Raw genomic sequence first — 23893 nt, forward strand, 5'->3', positions numbered from 1 at the left:
ATATGTGTAAAGCGCTGAAAACTGTGTATGTCAAATAAATAGTAATGACTCATTAAAAGTTTGCCATTATTGTTTGCCATTATTTGCTAACACTTTAACACGTTCATGTTCATAGATGACCAAGAAAGAGATTTCAGAGTCTTATCCATGATATATCTCTTCTCTCTCTCTCTTTGGATAAACATCAATAAAGGCAAACTGACTAATGATCTGGTTAATTAAATGAAAGCTAAGTCAAATTGTATAGTCCATTTTTTTTTAAATATGGAATGCTTCACGCATTTGTGTGTCATGCTTATACAGGGGCCATGCTAATCGAATCTGTATCATTCCAATTTTAGTAGATGTGCTGCGTAAGTGAGCACTGTGTGACCCAATTTCTATTGATGAATACTGGTACATAAACAGCAGCATATTAGTCATATATATTAAACAAAAAAAATATTTTTCAAAGTCTGCAGAATCTGAGCACTTTATTTTCCTCTCAAAGTGGTGCTGTCTAAAACTTTATGAAGTCAACTTAAAATGGGTTCTCCTAGGGGTGCCTGGGTGGCTCAGTTTGTTGGGCGTCTGACTTCAGCTCAGTTCATGATCTCACTGTTTGTGAGCCCCAGCCTCACATCGGGCTCTGTGCTGACAGCTCAAAGCCTGGAGCCTGCTTCGGATTCTGTGTCTCCCTCTCTCTCTGCTCCTCCCCTGCTCACACACTGTCTCTCCCTCAAAAATAAATAAAGATATTTTTTTAAATTAAAAACAAATGAGTTCTCCTATACCATTGTCATCTTCCTGCTTTGCCAACTGTGGATTGCCAAAATGCAAAGATGACTTTAAGATTGCTTAACAAATTAAGCTAATTTTATTTTTTAATGTTTGCTTTATTTATTTTGAGAGAGAGAGAGAGAGAGAGAGAGAGAGAGAGAGATAAGTGAGAATAGGGGAGGGGCAGAGAGAGAGATTCCCAAGCAGGCTCTGCAGCTGTCTGTACAGAGCCCAAAGTAGGACTCGAACTCGTTAACTGTGAGGTCATGACCTGAGCTGAAACCAAGAGTCAGACACTTAACTGACTAAACCACTCAGGCCCCCTAATTTAAAATCAGATTTATTAAACTTATATAATATTTTACTTAATCCTTTAAAAATAAAGTAGGGATTAGGTTAAGGATTAATTTTCCAAGCTGTTAGTGTTATTGCTGGAGTTTAAATGCCTGAATCTGACTTATTTATCATTCTGTTCTACAATTCCAACTTGACTATGAATTGTTTGACTTTGAAAATCAGCAGACCGTAGAAAACTAAGATCACTAAGGTGTTACCTGTTCTATTTTTGAGGATTACCGGATTACATTGGGAAGGAATGCATCTCAGCTTCTTACAGCAGCATTAAATGTGTCATTTACAAAAATTATTTATTTCCAAAAGTAGCACAGTGTGGCTAGGCCCTAATACCGCTATTTAATTATTCCACCTTATCGCCAGAATAATCACTCGACTGGACCCAACTCTGAAAGCACTATCTGTTAGGTAGATTTTTTAAAAGTTTCTTTTAAGAAGTAAGGATCACAAACTGTCCAGTCCATTCAAATGGACAGTCACACTATTTCCAACCTGGCTCTCCAATCTCTCTTCCTCTTCCCTACCCTTCCTCAAACCCCTCCATCATCTCTTTCTCTGGAAGCCCTGTTTCTTAACACCTTCTACTCTCAAGAATGACTCTCTCTACTTTGAGATGAAATGCTTTCTCTCCCATCCTCTCCAAACTAAATTCTTCCCAGCACCTCTCAGGTGTGTGTGGTGTGTGTGTGTGTGTGTGTGTATACACACACACACACACACACACACCACACATCTCAGAAATATATCCTTCGCAGAAGAGTGGGAAGGAGAAAAAGAGGATTGAGGGGTGGAAATAAGGTGTGTGTGTGTGTGCTTACCCACGCATACACACACCATGTAAACTTGCCCCAGAGCAGTTTTTGAGAGTTTCTTCTCTTAAAAGGAGATTTTTAAAAATCCTCTGGTTAAATATCTATACACTCTCAAGTTAATAAGTTGGATAAATCAAGGAGGTCAAAGAAAGGAGAAAGGAGAAAATAAAATCTGTGTATTTTGCCAAAAAAAAAATACTAATCTCTTACACAGTTTCAAAATTTCTGTCTTTTGTGGACTCATATTTATAGCTAAGTAGTAAAAGAAGTGACTAAGCAAATAATAGAGGAGGAAATTGATACTTTCATATAGAAAACATAGAATAATCATGAAGAAGGCAAAGCAAAAACAAAATGCCAGACTGATGGAGAAGAGCTAACTTGCTTATAATAATCATCATAATAGCCACGAGTTTTTTTAAAAAACTGATTTTGTGGAGACACCTACTCTTTTCAAACTACTTTATATATGACCTTCAATTACACCTGCTTTTGCAATGTGGATTAAAGAATGACACTTTTCACCTTGGAATTCCTCATATCCCTCAATACCTTTCCTCATTTGAGAGACTATAAAAAAATCCATTTTCCGTTTATTAGTTGATTTTTCCATGACACAAACTAAAGCTAAATTTTCCAGGCAAGTTCATAAGTAAAAATAAGAAGGTGATGAATACAATGTAACAATTTGGGACATTTCTGTCAAGAGTGGCCACTTATTTTTAAACTGTATTATGTTCTTAATCACACTGCAGTTTCTGTGATTTCTTCTCTTCTTTCTTCCCAGTTTTAGTTTATCTCTAAAAAATGTAGATGTTTTTATCACCTTTAGTAAATTCACTTAATTCAATGTTTCATGTAAACTAAGAATTTTAATTCTTATTAAATGAAAGGAGTTCTCTTGGAGTCAAAATCATAAAATAATCATATGCTTCATAAAGAAATTTATGCTGGGGCGCCTGGGTGGCGCAGTCGGTTAAGCGTCCGACTTCAGCCAGGTCACGATCTCGCGGTCCGTGAGTTCGAGCCCCGCGTCGGCTCTGGGCTGATGGCTCAGAGCCTGGAGCCTGTTTCCGATTCTGTGTCTCCCTCTCTCTCTGCCCCTCCCCCGTTCATGCTCTGTCTCTCTCTGTCCCCAAAATAAATAAACGTTGGAAAAAAAAAAAAAAAAGAAATTTATGCTATCATAAAAAGAGTAATACAGATCTATATCATATATGAGGAAAAACTTAAAGTAACTCCATTTTCTTCCTAGTCATTTTTTTTACACTATTGTTCTAGTTTGTATTCTGCCCATGAAATAAGGAAAAGTGGTATTCTATAGAAAAGCAATAATATCTCTTTAGAATATGGGAGAATAAGGGGTGCCTGGGTAGCTCTGTTGGTTAAGCATTCAACTTTGGCTCAGGTCCTGACTTGAGGTTCCTGAGTTCAAGCCCCGCATCAGGGGTCTGGACTTCCAGCTTGGAACCTGGGGACTGCTTCGGATTCTGTGTCTCCCTGTCTCTCTGCCCATTCCCCACTCCTGCACATGCTCTCTCTCACCCCACCCCTCTCTTTCTCTCTCTTAGATAAATAAACATAAATAAAAAAAATAGAATATGAGAGAATGATATGATGATGTATGCTATTACAAAAAAAGAATAAGAAAAGTCTATCTGTAAATACATGAAGGTATTTTTGATTTATACTGGTAAGTAGGAAAAATGCAGAATATGTTGCTGATTGCATATAAAGGGAAAATATATATATACACATGGGTGTCAGTATATTCTTACATTATCTCTAAAGATTTGGTAGGTTTTTTTGCTTTGGGGAAGGGTGCTAGATAGGTTCCAGATATGGACAGAAGGAAGAGATAGTCTTCATTGTATATATTTTTGTATTTAAAAAATTTTTTAATCAAGTGCACATATTTCCTTTTGAAAAATAAACATTTATAAAGAAGATTTCTGTCCCTATACAGAGAAGGGTTGGCACTCAGTATTTTTAAGATCCAGTGCTAATTTTATTGCCTAGCTAGATTTGGGACAGATCCAAGAGTTTTACAAACTCTCAGAAAGTTCTATTTGTTGTAAGACCATAAATTATATATTTTTTTACAACACAAGCACTAACATTCCTATGTAATATGTAACCTGAATGAGAAATTGCTTTCATGATGTATTAAGCTATACATCATCAGGGCTAGCTGTCACTCTGATGATGTATTGGTGCAATAAATCCAAGGTGTGGACACATTGAAAAAAGTATTACTCAAAAGAGAATGGTCTCCAAGTTAAAAACTGATCCAACATAAAATTCAAAGAGAAAACTATAGAGAAACAATTTATCTGTTGCCAAGAATTGATATGCAAGCAAAGATGTCTTCTCCCGCACTTCCGTTTTGAACATCACAACTGTAGCAGGCTCCGGGGAAATCAAAAACAATGTGCCCCTTTTTCCAGTATCCAGATTGATCCTGGCAATAACTGGTTAAAAGCACACCCAAGGCGACCTCAGAGGAGAAAAGAATGTGCAAAGAGCATCAAAGTTTTAAAAGTGGCACAGGAACGGAAAAAACACGTGGGCATGGGAAGCAGTTCATTAGATGGTCCACGTATCATGTAGGTAAGAATTTGTCCTGAAAGCTGAAGAGCTGGAAAACTGCATTGGAATGCAGAACCCAACTCAAGAACACAGCAGAGAATGGGGAACATGAAGTACACGTCACCAGACAATTAAGAAACAGATTAGGAAGTTCTCTCTGGATTAGAAACTGACATAGGTGAAGGAATTTCATAGGCTGATTCAGAATTTTGCCATTTATTAAAATATGACCTTGGCAATTTTGAAATAAGGTCTTGGCATTCAGAGTAGAGAAATTGGGGATAGAGATGGAAAATGCTCAGTTTTATCCATTACAAGTCACCAAAGAAAGTTTCTGTACAAATTTTTCTTTCAGTGACTAACTTCATTAAGCAAATACAGAATGGGATCTTTTAGATGGCACCCCCCTCATGAGCAATGGGAACACTGCCCAGTTAATTCATTCAGTAAGTATTAGACATTGTCCATTGCATTTCAGGTACTGCGACCAGCCCTATGGACACAAAAGTGAACAAAACACAGTAACACTTTGCTTTTGCTCACACTTTGTCTGCCTTTTATATCCTTTACCTAATGACATCCACTTAGTCTTTCAATGGTACCTCATGTTTCATGTGCCTTCAGGTAATCAGCCATACCCATAACATCCCATGATATGATACCCCTCTTCTGAATTTCATTGAATTTCAGAATTGGATGAGACATTCTAATCCAGTTCAACATTTTCAATTTAGAAATGAGAAAGCTATGCCTACAAGGATCAAGTGCCCTATATACGCTTAGGGAAACACAGTTATCAAGTTATACATGTAATACATGAATGAGGTCTTCATTTTCAAGAGTTCTACTTCATTATACCTGCATATTTTCACGTCTACACCACTTATGTGGCATATACCCTCTTGTTTGTTTGTTTGTACTTTTGTGTGTATAACTTAGGCTATTCCCAATTAAGGAGAATATTTTTGAGTCTAAAGACGATATGTAATTTGTCCATGGATATCTGTCCCCCTTCTAGCTCAGGCCCTCACGGTCTTTCTGACACAGGGACGTGACTGAAAATGTTCCTTTATTCAACTTTCCTAAATTGCTAAGTTCTAAGAGAGGAGCCATGGTCACCATGCCAAATGGTGCTCTCCTGTGGCCCTAGTGATGCCACTTTTTTTTTAAATAAATTGAGAGTCCTCTTCTAACATCACATTATGAAAGGAGTTTAATCTATGTTTGGAATTGTGGTAAAGAGCATTCGAAGGGAAGGCAGTGAGCTCCAGGAAAGAACTAACAGTTCAACTATTTAAGCTGCCCAGTTCTTTCAGATGGATTTCTTTTGATCTAGGGGAAAAAAAATCTTGGATATGATTTAACAAACACACTTAATAAAATGGCCCCTGAAAATCCTAATGCTGAAGTGTGTGAGCTAGGAAAGTAAGCGAGTGGCCCAGGCAGCCCAGTGGCAACAGATAGGAAAGCCTTTGGCTGTAAGAATGGTGTTGCAAAGGACTAAGCTCTTGTAATAAACTCTGGCTAATGAAATTGACGCTATTGCATCAATTTCTGCAGGATTATTTTGAAGATATAAACGTAATACAAATATGTTACTTTTAGACATAGGAAACACTTTCCACTCTTCCCCTCTTCCAGGTTTCCTTTGAAAATCCAATTATACAGGAATGCAGTTTTAATTGTAATATTGATTTTACTTCTTTGCTAGGGCGTGGGACTAATTCAATTAGTTCTAACTATGGGCATAGGGTGGACAGACTAATCTTTCAGGATGTGGGCCCTACTAACTTCATACCACGTTCCTTCATGTGCAAGTCAGAGAGGAACATGAAGGCCGGAGGTGGTGCAGATATTTAAGAAAGGAAAATGAGGTAGAAGCTGTGATAGTCTGTTAAAGAACTGGAGAGTTTGACAGTGGCTTTTCAAATGTAAAATTGTGCGAATCAGATTTTAGGTCACCTTTGCAATTAGCAGCCACAGCAGGATTGAGAGAACTCTCACGGAAGCAAGAGGAAGACCAATGAAACAGAAATGAAGAAGAAATAATGTTAAGTGGCAACTACTTTCCTATTAAAAAAAATCAAGTAAGTGGCTTTAATAATTTATATAAAGATGTTTTCAAGCAGGATGTTTTGTGGAAATAAGAGGTGGTATATGTCAGAGTAAATTGTACTAGACTGTTAAATAGCCAGAGAAGATTTTACTCATGGCTGTTGTAATAGGAGAGAAATACCAGAACTCCGATTACAACTCCATTGGAACAAAGGGCAGAATGGGAAGGTTTTAGGCCATCTGTGTTTGCTAATTGGCTTACCCAAAGGAAGAGTAAACTTCCTTGTATCTTCCTGACAGGAGAGAGTTTTACAGCTTGAAGCAAAGTGCCCACAGAAGTCAGGCTCTTCCTCTCCCACAGAGGCTGGGAGACAGAGGCCTACCTCATCTTCCTCGATGATTATATTTCAAAATGATGTCTCCCAAGTCATTGAGAAAGACCATCCTGGGAGCAGAACTGGCAAGAGGCTTTCAAAAACGTTTATATCTCAGAGATACAGAGAGAAAATTTACAAGGACGAGTTTCTTAAAGTAAATACTCAAAGGAAAGGGAAGTTAGGGGCCCAGAGTCAGGCGGAGCCTGTCTAAAGTTTGGTCAAGCTCAGGGAAGAACCTCTTGGTCACTTCTTTGGAACAAAGTGAGGTGTTCCTCTGAATACAAAAATACAGGGCCCTTGCACTCCAACTGAAAAAAAAAAGCGTGAAAAATACTAACATTTGAAGAGCTTATTTGTGCATAACTTCATCTTTGTTCACATTTACATCTCATCTATCCCTTTAGAAAAATGTAGCCACCTCTGGTCTAAGTTGTTCTGTTTGGAGGCCAAGATCAGTATAAGCTGCATCTGTGCCACTTACTGGCTATAAGCCTTTAAAAAATAACAGTCACTCTCTTTCTTGAATTTTATTATCTCATCTACAAAATGAAAGACTTCTTTCTTTTTTTTTTTTTGTTTATTTTGAGAGAGAGTGCGCATGCTCACACATGCACACACACCAGGGAGGGGCAGAGAGAGACAGAGAGGGAGAAAGAGAATCCCAAGCAGGCTCTGCACGGCCAGCATAGAGCCCGATGCAGGGCTCAAATTCATGAACCTTGAGATCATGACCTGAACCAAAATCAAGAGCCAGGGCATAACAGACTGAGCCACCCAGGCACCCAAGTCTTATTTCTTATATACATTCACTGTAGCCAAATTATTCAACTTCTATAAATTTATAATAGCCATTTACATTTTATTTTCACCTTATTACCAACACCCTTGCTAAACTCTGTATTTTAAATATGTACATATTTAAATATATAATATAATATTATTATATTATTATATATTACATTATTATGTTATATTATTATAATTAATATGTATTAATATAGATGTATTATATATTTACATAATATACAAAGTGTAATATAATAATATACTAAATTATATATATATAATTTCTATTGATTCCATTGGATTGTTTTCACTATAAAGTCATTTTCTCACTTAATAATGATAGTTTTGGTCCTTGCTTTTCAATTAGTACCCATCACTTTTCTTTATTACACTGGATCTTGCCTCCAGCTCATTGTTCAATTTTGTCCTATTCCAGATTTTATGAAAATTTGTCTATAGTATCACCTTTACTCATTATGTTAGGGTTTGATTTGAGACTTATATTACAGGTTTTCTCTGAAGGAGTAATTTATTATTTTCTGATTTAGATTTGCTAGCCTAAGGAGGGAATGTGAGGTCATCTGACTCCTCATCATGCTCTAACAAGATTTTTCCTGGCTAGTCTGCAGCAGTCTGGGTTTCTTTCCTTACCAAAGTGCCTCTAAAACACCAATCCCCCAAGTCATTGTTCTGAGGAAACTTCTGGGGCTTCATCTCTCCTTACTGCCAATTTAGCAACTACATAAACATCTCTGCCCTTTGTAGTACTGAATTACCTCTAAAAATACTTGAAGAGTGGATATAAGAAAAGCATTAGTCATGACTTGGGGAAGAGAGCAGGGGACTAGGACAGCTTTAGAAAGCGCTTTTAGTAAGGGAAGTAGGTTCTGAAGTAAGCATCCAAAGTTACAGTGACTGAATGGCAATTCTCTACCTTCTTTTCTTAGATGACCATAATACTTTGTCTCCTCACTAGCTCATTTTTACTTTGAGGAGTGGAAATTCCTATTCAGGTATGGAAAATTACTGTCCACTGAGACACTGCTTCCTTTGGTATGTTTCCCTGATTTCAGCAATCCAATGGGAAATGTAGGAATGCCAAACACTCATTGTTAGCTTTCTCTAATGAAACCAGAACACTCAGCATTTTATATGTGTATATTTAGTATTCATATATATTAATTATTTTCATCCATTACAATTCTGTGTTTTTGAGATTTGAGAGTTCTCTGTTGAAGATGAATGAACATTCTATTTTTTTTTCCGTTTCTCTCGTTCTCTAATCTATAACCCCATGATTTTCTATTTCACACCAAATATGTACAATTCTTCCTTAGCAGAGCTTCTCCGAGATTATTATCAATGCTATTGTGGTGTAAGTCTGTGAGATTGGACTTTCTTACTGTCATTTTTCAAAGTGCTGCTGACTGTGCTGTCTAAGGAATAGTAACTCACAAATTACTTCTGTGTCTGAAGATAGAAAAAATGTTAAGTCAATTTCTTGAATTAATTAAGAGATAACATTGATATAGGAATGGGCTAGTGCCACAAATAATTATCACTTGAAATTACACAGTCAAAAAGGCCAATTAAGGAACCAAATATAGCTAATGAGAAAATTTAATTGATAATTTTTCAAGCTGCTGGCCTGGTCCTGATTTTTTTTCTAGAGTTCAGCAACAATAACAACAGCAAAACAACAACAAAAGGCTGCAGAGGCTCAGCTGATTTATGAAAGCAAGATCCTTCTGGATTTCAGTTGAAATTTATTTTGCTTTTAGCTACATAAACACATAACTTATTCAACTATATATATATAAATATATATATATATTTATATACATATATTTATATATAAATATATATATATTATATACATATATTTATATATGTATACATATATTTATATATATTTATATATATATATTTACTTTATTGTTAATTACTTTCCCAAGGGAGTATAATTTCCTGTACTCTTTCCCAATTCAAAGGAGAAGAGATTTGTCTATACTTTAAACCTCCTACTTAAAAAAAATAAATTCAAATTCACCATGAAGGTCTTCTCCTCCAAATTATCTTTTTGGTAGCATTGCAGGCTATATCCTCTGATTGACCTTCCTGAAGAAAACGTGTAAAAATTCCAGGGAAAATATTAGAATGAACTTTTGTAATTTAATTGCTAAGCAGGCAATATAGTAAGGTGTCTTTTAGCCAAAACCAATATGAGATCATGATCCAAGAGAAATAAGAGAATTTTTCAAGCTGGTTTTCATTGTGAGGGCATTTTCCAATGACCTATAGCTTTGAGTTTGTTTTTAAAGCTCTAGAGAGCGCAAATAGAAGAAAACCTAGAGTTTATTCAGTATATGGTGAATAAGAGAAAATACAGGCTTAAAATCTCACTGAGGGAGCTGGAAATAACCCTGTTCTTCCCATACTTGGAGATAGTTAGAAGAAGCAAACAAGGACAAGGAGGAAAAAGAAGAAAGAGAAAAAAGAGAAGAGGAGGAAAGAAAAAGTGCACATCTCAAAAAAAAAATCTATTTTTAGAATTCTCACTCTTAATCTAGGCCATATAAGGGTTTGCAGCCTAATTTAAGCACGTTACTTAAACTAAAGTGATTTGAAATGAAAAGCTTATTCAAAAGAAGTACTAGACTGATGGTGCCCATAGGAATCTGGCAGAAGAAAACACAAATCTTTTTTGAAGGAATCCACAGTACTCACTACATATCTGGACAAAATCAGTTCACAGGATAGACACTATAAATGCAGCAGAAAACAAGGCATCATGAGTCAAAACAGGTAGAAACAAGCTAATACCAGACCAGATCACCAAAGACTTCAGGTATGGGAATTACCAGATTTAGAATGTTTTGAAAAGAACATTTATTGAAAGAAATAAAAATGGAGGGGTGCCTGGATGGCTTAGTCAGTTAAGGAACCAACTTTGGCTCAGGTCAAGATCTCACCGTTGGTGGGTTCGAGCCCCTCTCTTTGGGCTCAGTGCTGACAGTTCAGAGCCTGGAGCCTGCTTTGGATTCTGTGTCTCCCTCTGTCTCTGCCCCTCCCCCACTCCTCGCACTCTGTCTCTGTCTCTCTCAAAAATAAATAAACATTAAAAAAATATTTTAATTAAAAAGTAAAATGGAAAACGAAAGTCAAATAATGGAGAAAGAGACCGTAAAAATGTTTGGCCAAAACATTTTTGAAATGTTCGGATAAAAAAATGTCTGTAGATTTGGCAGGAAGATGGCAGCGTAGGAGGACGCTGGGCTCACCGCGCGTCCTGCTGATCACTTAGATTCCACCTACACCTGCCTAAATAACCCAGAAAACCGCCAGAGGATTAGCAGAACGGAGTCACCGGACCCAAGCGCAGACGAGAGGCCCACGGAAGAGGGTAGGAAGGGCGGCGAGGCGGTGCGCGCTCCACGGACTGGCGGGAGGGAGCCGGGGCGGAGGGGCGGCTCGCCGGCCAAGCAGAGCCCCCGAGTCCGGCTTGCAAAAGCGGAGGGGCCTGACGGACTGTGTTCCGACAGCAAGCGCGACTTAGCGTCTGGGAGGTCATAAGTTAACAGCTCTGCTCCGAAAGCGGGAAGGCTGGAGGACAAAAGGAGGGTGAGCTGCGGAGCCCCCGGACCACAGAGCTCAGTTTGGCGGGGAACAAAGGCGCTCGCCAGCGCCATCTCCCCCGCCCATCCCCCAGCCAAAATCCCAAAGGGAACCGGTTCCGGCCAGGGAAATTGCTCGCTCCGCGCAAACACCCAACTCTGTGCTTCTGCGGAGCCAAACCTCCGGCAGCGGATCTGACTCCCTCCGGCTGCCACAGGGCCCCTCCTGAAGTGGATCACCTAAGGAGAAGCAAGCTAAGCCTGCCCCCCCTCCCGCCGTGCACCTTGCCTTCCCACCCCAGCTAATACGCCAGATCCCCAGCATCACAAGCCTGGCAGTGTGCAAGTAGCCCAGACAGGCCACGCCACCCCACAGTGAATCCCGCCCCTAGGAGAGGGGAAGAGAAGGCACACACCAGTCTGACTGTGGCCCCAGCGGTGGGCTGGGGGCAGACATCAGGACTGACTGCGGCCCCGCCCACCAACTCCAGTTATACACCACAGCACAGGGGAAGTGCCCTGCAGGTCCTCACCACACCAGGGACTATCCAAAATGACCAAGCGGAAGAATTCCCCTCAGAAGAATCTCCAGGAAATAACAACAGCTAATGAGCTGATCAAAAAGGATTTAAATAATATAACAGAAAGTGAATTTAGAATAATAGTCATAAAATTAATCGCTGGGCTGGAAAACAGTATACAGGACAGCAGAGAATCTCTTGCTACAGAGATCAAGGGACTAAGGAACAGTCACGAGGAGCTGAAAAAACGCTTTAAAGGAAATGCAAAACAAAATGCAAACCACCACAGCTCAGATGGAAGAGGCAGAGGAGAGAATAGGTGAACTAGAAGATAAAGTTATGGAAAAAGAGGAAGCTGAGAAAAAGAGAGATAAAAAAATCCAGGAGTATGAGGGGAAAATTAGAGAACTAAGTGATACACTAAAAAGAAATAATATACGCATAATTGGTATTCCAGAGGAGGAAGAGAGAGGGAAAGGTGCTGAAGGGGTACTTGAAGAAATAATAGCTGAGAACTTCCCTGAACTGGGGAAGGAAAAAGGCATTGAAATCCAAGAGGCACAGAGAACTCCCTTCAGACGTAACTTGAATCGATCTTCTGCACGACATATCATAGTGAAACTGGCAAAATACAAGGATAAAGAGAAAATTCTGAAAGCAGCAAGGGGTAAACGTGCCCTCACATATAAAGGGAGACCTATAAGACTCGTGACTGATCTCTCTTTTGAAACCTGGCAGGCCAGAAAGAATTGGCACGAGATTTTCAGGGTGCTAGACAGCAAAAATATGCAGCCGAGAATCCTTTATCCAGCAAGTCTGTCATTTAGAATAGAAGGAGAGATAAAGGTCTTCCCAAACAAACAAAAACTGAAGGAATTTGTCACCACTAAACCAGCCCTACAAGAGATCCTAAGGGGGACCCTGTGAGACAAAGTACCAGAGACATCACTACAAGCATAAAACATACAGACATCACAATGACTCTAAACCCGTATCTTTCTATAATAACACTGAATGTAAACGGATTAAATGCGCCAACCAAAAGACATAGGGTATCAGAATGGATAAAAAACAAGACCCATCTATTTGCTGTCTACAAGAGACTCATTTTAGACCTGAGGACACCTTTAGATTCAGAGTGAGGGGATGGAGAACTATTTATCATGCTACTGGAAGCCAAAAGAAAGCTGGAGTAGCCATACTTATATCAGACAAACTAGACTTTAAATTAAAGGCTGTAACAAGAGATGAAGAAGGACATTATATAATAGTTACAGGGTCTATCCATCAGGAAGAGCTAACAATTATAAATGTCTATGCGCCGAATACCGGAGCCCCCAAGTATATAAAACAATTACTCATAAACAGAAGCAACCTTATTGATAAGAATGTGGTAATTGCAGGGGACTTTAACACCCCACTTACAGAAATGGATAGATCATCTAGACACACGGTCAATAAAGAAACAAGGGCCCTGAATGAGACATTGGATCAGATGGACTTGACAGATATATTTAGAACTCTGCATCCCAAAGCAACAGAATATACTTTCTTCTCGAGTGCACATGGAACATTCTCCAAGATAGATCATATACTGGGTCACAAAACAGCCCTTCATAAGTTTACAAGAATTGAAATTATACCATGCATACCTTCAGACCACAATGCTATGAAGCTTGAAATCAACCACAGGAAAAAGTCTGGAAAACCTCCAAAAGCGTGGAGGTTAAAGAACACCCTACTAACAAATGAGTGGGTCAACCAGGCAATTAGAGAAGAAATCAAAAAATATATGGAAACAAACGAAAATGAAAATACAACAATCCAAACGCTTTGGGACGCAGCGAAGGCAGTCCTGAGAGGAAAATACATTGCAATCCAGGCCTATCTCCAGAAACAAGAAAAATCCCAAATACAAAATCTAACAGCACACCTAAAGGAAATAGAAGCAGAACAGCAAAGGCAGCCTAAACCCAGCAGAAGAAGAGAAATAATAAAGATCAGAGCAGAAATAAACAATATAGAATCTAAAAAAACTGTAGAGCAGATCAACGAAACCAAGAGTTGGTTTTTTGAAAAAATAAACAAAATTGACAAACCTCTAGCCAGGCTTCTCAAAAAGAAAAGGGAGATGACCCAAATAGATAAAATCATGAATGAAAATGGAATGATTACAACCAATCCCTCAGAGATACAAACAATTATCAGGGAATACTATGAAAAATTATATGCCAACAAATTGGACAACCTGGAAGAAATGGACACATTCCTGAACACCCACACGCTTCCAAAACTCAATCAGGAGGAAATAGAAAGCTTGAGCAGACCCATAACCAGCGAAGAAATTGAATCGGTTATCAAAAATCTCCCAACAAATAAGAGTCCAGGACCAGATGGCTTCCCAGGGGAGTTCTACCAGACATTTAAAGCAGAGATAATACCTATCCTTCTCAAGCTATTCCAAGAAATAGAAAGGGAAGGAAAACTTCCAGACTCATTCTATGAAGCCAGTATTACTTTGATTCCTAAACCAGACAGAGACCCAGTAAAAAAAGAGAACTACAGGCCAATATCCCTGATGAATATGGATGCAAAAATTCTCAATAAGATACTAGCAAATCGAATTCAACAGCATATAAAAAGAATTATTCACCATGATCAAGTGGGATTCATTCCTGGGATGCAGGGCTGGTTCAACATTCGCAAATCAATCAACGTGATACATCACATTAACAAAAAAAAAAGAGAAGAACCATATGATCCTGTCAATCGATGCAGAAAAGGCCTTTGACAAAATCCAGCACCCTTTCTTAATAAAAACCCTTGAGAAAGTCGGGATAGAAGGAACATACTTAAAGGTCATAAAAGCCATTTATGAAAAGCCCACAGCTAACATCATCCTCAATGGGGAAAAACTGAGAGCTTTTTCCCTGAGATCAGGAACACGACAGGGATGCCCACTCTCACCGCTGTTGTTTAACATAGTGCTGGAAGTTCTAGCATCAGCAATCAGACAACAAAAGGAAATCAAAGGCATCAAAATTGGCAAAGATGAAGTCAAGCTTTCGCTTTTTGCAGATGACATGATATTATACATGGAAAATCCGATAGACTCCACCAAAAGTCTGCTAGAACTGATACATGAATTCAGCAAAGTTGCAGGATACAAAATCAATGTACAGAAATCAGTTGCATTCTTATACACTAACAATGAAGCAACAGAAAGACAAATAAAGAAAATGATCCCATTCACAATTGCACCAAGAAGCATATAATACCTAGGAATAAATCTAACCAAAGATGTAAAGGATCTGTATGCTGAAAACTATAGAAAGCTTATGAAGGTAATTGAAGAAGACTTAAAGAAATGGAAAGACATTCCCTGCTCATGGATTGGAAAAATAAATATTGTCAAAATGTCAATACTACCCAAAGCTATCTACACATTCAATGCAATCCCAATCAAAATTGCACCAGCATTCTTCTCGAAATTAGAACAAGCAATCCTAAAATTCATATGGAACCACAAAAGGCGCCGAATAGCCAAAGGAATTTTGAAGAAGAAGACCAAAGCAGGAGGCATCACAATCCCAGACTTTAGCCTCTACTACAAAGCTGTCATCATCAAGACAGCATGGTATTGGCACAAAAACAGACACACAGACCAATGGAATAGAATAGAAACCCCAGAACTAGACCCACAAACGTATGGCCAACTAATCTTTGACAAAGCAGGAAAGAACATCCAATGGAAAAAAAGACAGCCTCTTTAACAAATGGTGCTGGGAGAACTGGACAGCAACATGCAGAAGGTTGAAACTAGACCACTTTCTCACACCATTTACAAAAATAAACTCAAAATGGATAAAGGACCTAAATGTGAGACAGGAAACCATCAAAACCTTAGAGGAGAAAGCAGGAAAAGACCTCTCTGACCTCAGTCGTAGCAATCTCTTACTCGACACATCCCCAAAGGCAAGGGAATTAAAAGCAAAAGTGAATTACTGGGACCTTATGAAGATAAAAAGCTTCTGCACAGCAAAGGAAACAACCAACAAAACTAAAAGGCAACCAACGGAATGGGAAAAGATATTTGCAAATGACATATCGGACAAAGGGCTAGTATCTAAAATCTATAAAGAGCTCACCAAACTCCACACCCGAAAAACAAATAACCCAGTGAAGAAATGGGCAGAAAACATGAATAGACACTTCTCTAAAGAAGACATCCAGATGGCCAACAGGCACATGAAAAGATGTTCAGCGTCGCTCCTTATCAGGGAAATACAAATCAAAACCACACTCAGGTATCACCTCACACCAGTCAGAGTGGCCAAAATGAACAAATCAGGAGACTATAGATGCTGGAGAGGATGTGGAGAAACGGGAACCCTCTTGCACTGTTGGTGGGAATGCAAATTGGTGCAGCCGCTCTGGAAAGCAGTGTGGAGGTTCCTCAGAAAATTAAAAATAGACCTACCGTATGACCCAGCAATAGCACTGCTAGGAATTTATCCAAGGGATACAGGAGTACTGATGCATAGGGGCACTTGTACCCCAATGTTCATAGCAGCACTCTCAACAATAGCCAAATTATGGAAAGAGCCTAAATGTCCATCAACTGATGAATGGATAAAGAAATTGTGGTTATATACACAATGGAATACTATGTGGCAATGAGAAAAAATGAAATATGGCCCTTTGTAGCAACGTGGATGGAACTGGAGAGTGTAATGCTAAGTGAAATAAGCCATACAGAGAAAGACAGATACCATATGGTTTCACTCTTATGTGGATCCTGAGAAACTTAACAGGAACCCATGGGGGAGGGGAAGGAAAAAAAAAAAAAAGAGGTTAGAGTGGGAGAGAGCCAAAGCATAAGAGACTGTTAAAAACTGAGAACAAACTGAGGGTTGATGGGGGGTGGGAGGGAGGGGAGGGTGGGTGATGGGTATTGAGGAGGGCACCTTTTGGGATGAGCACTGGGTGTTGTATGGAAACCAATTTGTCAATAAATTTCATAAAAAAAAGAAAAAAAATGTCTGTATACTACATCAGGATATGAAAAATAGCGTAAGTAAAATTACAAACACAGTGTGATATTGAACAACATATCATAAAGAATATACAAGAGAAGTAATAACCTGAAGGAAAGATCTGAAATAAATATTCAGTAGCAGCAGAGAAAAAAATATGTCAGATATGAAAGTCATTCTACCTCCAAAGTAATGACTGCCAGCTAATTTTTAAAAAGGAGAATAAAGGAAAAATATCGTTAATGTTATTACAGAGATTTAATATATATCAAGGCAACTGTCAACCCCAAATACCACACAGAGCAAAAATATCTTTCAAAGTTATTTTTCAGACAAACAAAAATTGAGAGTTTGGATTTCTAAGGGATTTAATTTTGTTAGAAGAAAGTGGAACATAGAATGGAAATCTGAGATGCAAAATTGAATGATAAATAAGACAATAAATTTTACATAAATCTAAACAGATATTGACTATATTAATCAAAAAATTTCTGCCTTTTATTTTTTTTAAAATGAAATCATCAGGAAAATAGCAACAATTTGGGTGGGAGTGATTGAATTTAAAGTTTAAAGACTCTTCTATTATTCTTAAGGAGAGCACAGATATTCATTAACCTTTGATTTAGATTAAGGAACTCTGATGTGATTTCCAAATTAACAGAAATAGTGTATACAGCTTTCTGACATGTAAGGGTAAAAATGGCATAATAAGTAATAATCCAAAAGAAGCTAAGAAAAATAGAAAGGACAAACTACAAAATCCCTCACTTACTACAATGTATGGATGGGATAAATTCTCCAGGAACAACAAAAACTAGATGGGACTTTAAAAATCCAGATAGGTGTTTTTATAAAAGCCATCTCTAAAACATAATGTTTTAGTTCACCAGGAACATAAAATACAGTTGGCCCTTGAACAACACTACTTTGAACCGTGGAGCTTCACTTTTGTGTGATTTTTTTTTTCAATAAATAGAATATAGTACTATAGATCTATTTTCTCTTACGATTTTCTTAACATTTCCTTCTCTCTAGCTTACTTTCTGGTAAGAATACAGCATATAATACATATAACATACAAAATATGTACTAATCAACTGTTTATGTTATTGGGAAGGTTTCTAATCAATCAACAGCAGGCTATTAGTAATTAACTTTTCAAAAAGTCAAAAGTTATATGCAGATTTTCAAATGTGTGGAGGGTCAGTGCCCCTAACTCCTGTGTTGTTCAAGGGCCAACTGTAACTGGAAATCTAAATATACTTAATAGTATAGACACACAATATTAAAAGAAAAGTGGCAGATTTATAGAGAGAAAATAATTTGATCATCATCATGAGGGATTTTAACTTCTGCCTAATAACTGAAAGATCGGACAAAAAATCAGTAAGTATATTATTTGAACAACTATTAATAAGTGTTCACATACATGGATGGCTCTTAGACTACTAATTGAAAAAATAGGATTATTTAAATAGTGAGGAAAGTAAGACCTCAAGGCAAAGTAACAAGTATGGCTAAGAGGATAGAGTGATTTTTCATGTTATGTGATTCTTATTTTTAAAAGCGTCTTATTAGAGTACTAATTAATATCTCCTTCTTTGGGGGGCACCTGGGTGGCTCATTTGGTTAAGCGTCCGACTTTGGCTCAGGTCATGATCTCACAGTTCATGAGTTTGAGCCCCGCGTTGGTCTCTGTGCTGACAGCTCAGAGCCTGCTTCAGATTGTGTCTCCCTCTCTCTCTTCCCCTCCCCCACTCACTCCTTCTCTGTCTCTCTCTTTCTCTCTCTCTCAAAAATAAACATTAAAAAATTTTTAATAAATAAAAAAATAGCTTGTCCTTAAACAATAAATAAAAATTTAAAAATAAGTAGCTTTTCCTCCCAATTATTCTATCAGCAACTTTAAAAAAAATTCTTAGAACTTTGCAGTCCGTATTTAAAAACCACATTTTAGGGGCCCCTGGGTGACTCAGTTGGTTAAGCATCCGACTATCGGTTTTGGCTCAGGTCATGATCTCACGCATCATGAGTTTGAGCCCTGCGTCAGACTCCATCCTGACAGTGTGAATCCTGCTTGAGATTCTTTCTCTCTCTCTTCTCTCTCTCTTTCTCTTCCAAAATAAATAAATGAATAAAAAAATAAATAAAAACACTTTTTAAAAAATATCTTCCCCTTAAGACCATAAACTCCAAGAAGCAAAGACACTGTCTTTATCATATTCAGCATATTGCACAGAAAATACCTCATATAAATGCCAAATAAATATTTTGAATGAAGGTTTTAATGAATTAATGACTGAAACATCTAAGCACAATGCTTGTCATATAAAAGTTCTCAAATGATAGCATGCATATGTTGATTACCTATCATTGACTTGACATAGTGCTAAGTAAGTATTGTCTGGGCTGTAGTGAATAGAGTGAAATATACATTTGATGAACAGAGGTGGGGCTATAGCAAAGATGGTCAAGTGCTCACCAAATCTCATTTCATTCCTTTCTGGCACTTAGCTAGAATGCATCTCTCTGTCTCCCATATAATCAGAACTCACCATGTGACTGAGTTCTGGACAATGCAATGCATACAGATATAAAATATGCCATTTCGGGCTGAGCCCATAAAATTCTCCCATTCAGTCCTTCTCTGTTTTTCTTCCTATATGCCTGAGTAATCAAAAGGACTGTCAGAATCCAAATGAGAAAAGCCTGCATTTCTGATGACTACATGGAGCAATCTCCCCCAACCTCCCCCGACCTTGGACTATGACATGAATGAGAAGTAAACTTTCATTATATTAAGCCACTGGAATGTGTGATTGTTTTTAGAGCAGATGACCTACCTTTATGTATTTATCCTCACAAAATTATAATCCAGTGGGATTATAATACAGTGTGATAATGTTTTGGGCCTCTTTTAGTTTCACAATATAATTATTCCAGCATTGAGTGCTGTATTAGAACTTGTAGACCAAAGCCAAACTCACATAATAGAAATTAAATGTCATTTTATAAAATGAGGGCACATTTTACACGGAAAAGGACACCACAGAAATACAGGATCATAGAATAGGTTACCAGAAACTGTTTTATTTTATTTTATTTTATTTTATTTTATTTTATTTTATTTTATTTTATTTTATTTTACTTAAAACAGTCCTTTTCTGGCTGTTTCTCTTTTTATGAAATTGTAATAAGAACCTGTTTTATGTCCAAATCTGTTTCCTGCAGCTTTATGCTGCAACATGTCAGTCTTTCTCGTCTCTTCCAATTCAGTCGCCTGTTTGAAAGCTGACCGTATACCTGTTTTACCATTTCTAGGGACTAATTGGTACTTCGGCTAATTGCACGAGGTACAATATCAGGATAATGGCAAGCCATCTTGTTTTGGGTCATAAGGCTACTGGTACTCCAGGCTCTTTAACAAGTCTTTTCACTACGATATAATAGCCTTTAAGTGGGTTTTTAAATTTTATTTTCAGGAATTAATTGGTACCCCCTTAAAGTCTAAGAATTGGAAATGTCAAGAGTGACAGCAGTTATTTTGTTGATGGTTCACTTCACACTTCCATACACTTTCACTGCCTGCCTACACTCATTATCTGATTATTTCACCTGTTGTGCATTTGGCACAACACAAAACTCTTGTCCATCAACCGTTTCTGCTGTTGGCCCCAGTGCAGGAAATGCATGTGAGAGAGCTGATATATTCCTAGACTTTCATGAGAAAATGAAATTCCCAGAGCATGAAAGTCACATAGAAATTTTCAGTGAGTCCAGTATAATTATGACACTGGAGCAATGGCCATCCTCACAAGCTTTGGAATTTCACCTTTTGGTAATGTTTTGAGGACTATCTCATTTTCTAAAATATTTTATCCCGTTTTAAACTTACGGATGTTTTCAACAAGTTAAGCAAAGCAAGAGTATGATTTTCATTTGTGCCACATTTCTGTGTATCATTTACATCATTTTTTAAATCATGGGATAATTTTTGACATGAATTTAAAATATCTGGTGATGGGGGCACCTGGGTGGCTTAATTGGTTAAGCTTCCAAGGTCGGCTCAGGTCATGATTTCATGGCTCTTGAGTTCAAGCACATCAGGCTCTGGGCTGACAGCTCAGAGTCTGGAACCTGCTTTGGATTCTGTCGCTGTCTCTCTCTGCCCCTCCCCTGCTTGTGCTCGCTCTCTCTCGCTCTCTCTCTCTCTCGAAAATAATAAACATTAAAAAGTTAAAATATCTGGTGATGTTCCATTTAGCAAAAACTCTTCAATAAAACAAATTTTGCAGTGACACCAAAGAAGTTTCTTTTGTTCTGTTTCCACATCTACAAATCTGAAAGGACAAAAGTACTACTTCTCTTTAAATTTGCCTTTGTGTATAATGTTATTTTACACATCAGACTCATTAGCTTCCACTAGGAAAGGTTTTCAGAGACAATATCTCAAAGAAAAGTTGTTTTGTTTTAAAAGTCAGAGTTGGGTCAGAATAGAAAACTCATTGAGCTAGAAAACCGAGTGCCTCTACTCCAGATCTGCTTCCCACACTGAGTGTTGCTATAGTGGCAAACTATTTGACCCTCCTATTTTCATTCTCTTACCTGCAAAACAGTTCTTTTAACCACTCTGTACAATGCCACACTGACAATTATTATCTTAGAAATGGCCTTTGTGGTTTCCAGTTTTTGAAAATATCACTATTAATGTGAAAAGTTACATCATGCCTTGAAAACAATGTCTGAAATCCAAGGCTCTTAAGAAAACAGATTCAATGATATAGGTGGAGGTTCAGCAGCAGAACACTTTGGAACCAAGAGAGAATAAACAGGTCAAGGGAAGGAGGTTTGCAGGAAGCCCTCCAACAACGTGAGCAGAGGATACCCTCTGAGGACTTCTAAAGGAGGCTCCATTTAAACAGGGGACACCAGAAGAACCAGTTTGAAATAAAAGGTATGAATGGAATGGGCACTTGGGTGGTTCAGTTGTTGAGCCTCAGACTTTGGCTCAGGTTGTGATCTCACAGTTGGTGGGTTGGAGCCCCGCATCAGGCTCTGTGCTGACAGCTCAGAGCCTGGAGCCTGCTTTGGATTCTGTGTCTCCCTCTCTCTCTGCCCCTCTCCCACTTACAATCTCTCTCTCTCTCTCAAAAATAAATAAACAGCAACAACAAGAGGTATGAATTGGAACCCCATTCTGTTTCTCTGAGTCTTGACAATCAGGAAATGTTTTCAACAGCTGTGTTACAATAGACTATGTCCTTTTTTAAATTGAGGTATAATTGACATGCAACATTACACTAGTATCCTCTATACAGCATAAAGATTGGATATTTGTACGTACTGCGAAATGATCACCACCACAAGAAGTCTAGTTAACATCCATCACTACACATAGTTACAATTTTTTTGTGTGATCAGAGCTTTTAAGATCTGCTGTCTTAGCAACTTTCAAATATGCAGTATTATTAGCTACTGTCACCATGCTATACATTAAATCCCCATGACTTAATTATTTTATAACTGGAACTTTATACCTTTTGATGTCTTTCACCTGTTTTTTCTGAGACTCAATTTCTATTCAAAAGATTATTCTAACCTACCTCATAAAGTGGTAAGAGAAAAAAATATATATACATATATTGTGTGTATATATATATACATATTATATATATATACATATATACAAAATGTACACCAGGAACAGAGTAATTGCAACATTTATATTAACTTCATTGCCATATATTTTAATAATAATTAGGGGAAAATACCTGTTACACGTGATATTCTTCCACTCAAAATCTTCATCAATGGTTGCCTACTGAGAACATAATGTCTCAAATCTTTAGCCTGGTATTCAGATCTGTCCACAATTTGACCCAAACCTACTTCCTCACCTTTAATTTCCCCCATAAAACACATTCTCATGTATATTTTGGAAATCTCCAAAAGGATGAGAGAGAGAGAGAGAGAGAGAGAGAGAGAATATGAATTTTGGGTTTTTCACAGAAGACAAAATTTTTGTACATTGAGACATTCATTCTCTTTCTGATGAATAAACCTACCCTTTCTCTCTGTGGGTCCACCTTTCTCCACTTCCTCAGCACTTGTGTTTGAGGCTAGATTATATCCATGCCGAATTCAGATGTGATACATGTGAACTAAGACTTCCCAGTCATTTTATCATATATCTCTGGCCAAAATAAAAAGTTTAAAGATGCAAAGGAGGGGCGCCTGTGTGGCTCAGTTGGTTGGGCATCCAACTTCATCTCAGGTCATAATCTCATGGTCTGTGAGTTCGAGCCCCGCGTTGGGCTCTGTGCTGACAGCTCAGAGCCTGCTTCAGATTCTATGTCTCCCTCTCTCTCTCTCTGCCCCTCCCCTGCTCAAGCTCTGTCTCTGTCTCTCTCAAATATAAACATTAAAAAAAAATTTTTTTTTTAATTTTTTTTTTCTAACGTTTATTTATTTTTGGGACAGAGAGAGACAGAGCATGAACGGGGGAGGGGCAGAGAGAGAGGGAGACACAGAATCTGAAACAGGCTCCAGGCTCTGAGCCATCAGCCCAGAGCCTGACGCGGGGCTCGAACTCCCGGACCGCGAGATCGTGACCTGGCTGAAGTCGGACGCTTAACCGACTGCGCCACCCAGGCGCCCCATAAAAAAATTTTTTTTTTAAGATGCAAAGGAAGTCACAGTCAGAGCCAGGGAGAAATAATTAGATCTTTTTCTGATGATGTTTATGGGAAAGATACTCTAGTGTTCTTTCTGGGTATGTAAAGGAAAGCCTGGAGTCTTGGGGTCATACAGTAAGAGCCAGCTTGAACTTCTCCAACAGAGAAGAGTTAACAATAGAGAAAATTTGGATTTTGATAAAAAGATTTTGAAGCCCTTAATCCAGCATTACTTGTATTAAAGATAAAATGAGGCATATTAAAATTTTTAAAAGTTTACTTAAGAATTATTGGTTGGCTATAGTTTAAAGCCTAG

At 38.0% G+C, this 23893-nt stretch overlaps 1 non-coding gene across 1 annotated transcript; it reads right to left on the reverse strand.

Annotated features, from left to right (window-relative positions):
• Window positions 1-258: 258 nt before the first annotated feature.
• LOC115500245 lies at window positions 259-365 on the reverse strand. The gene has a single exon (XR_003964480.1). It is a non-coding gene; the product is annotated as a U6 spliceosomal RNA (small nuclear RNA).
• Window positions 366-23893: the final 23528 nt, after the last annotated feature.

The sequence above is a fragment of the Lynx canadensis genome, chromosome D4, assembly GCF_007474595.2.
Source record: "Lynx canadensis isolate LIC74 chromosome D4, mLynCan4.pri.v2, whole genome shotgun sequence".
Lineage (NCBI taxonomy): Eukaryota > Metazoa > Chordata > Mammalia > Carnivora > Felidae > Lynx > Lynx canadensis.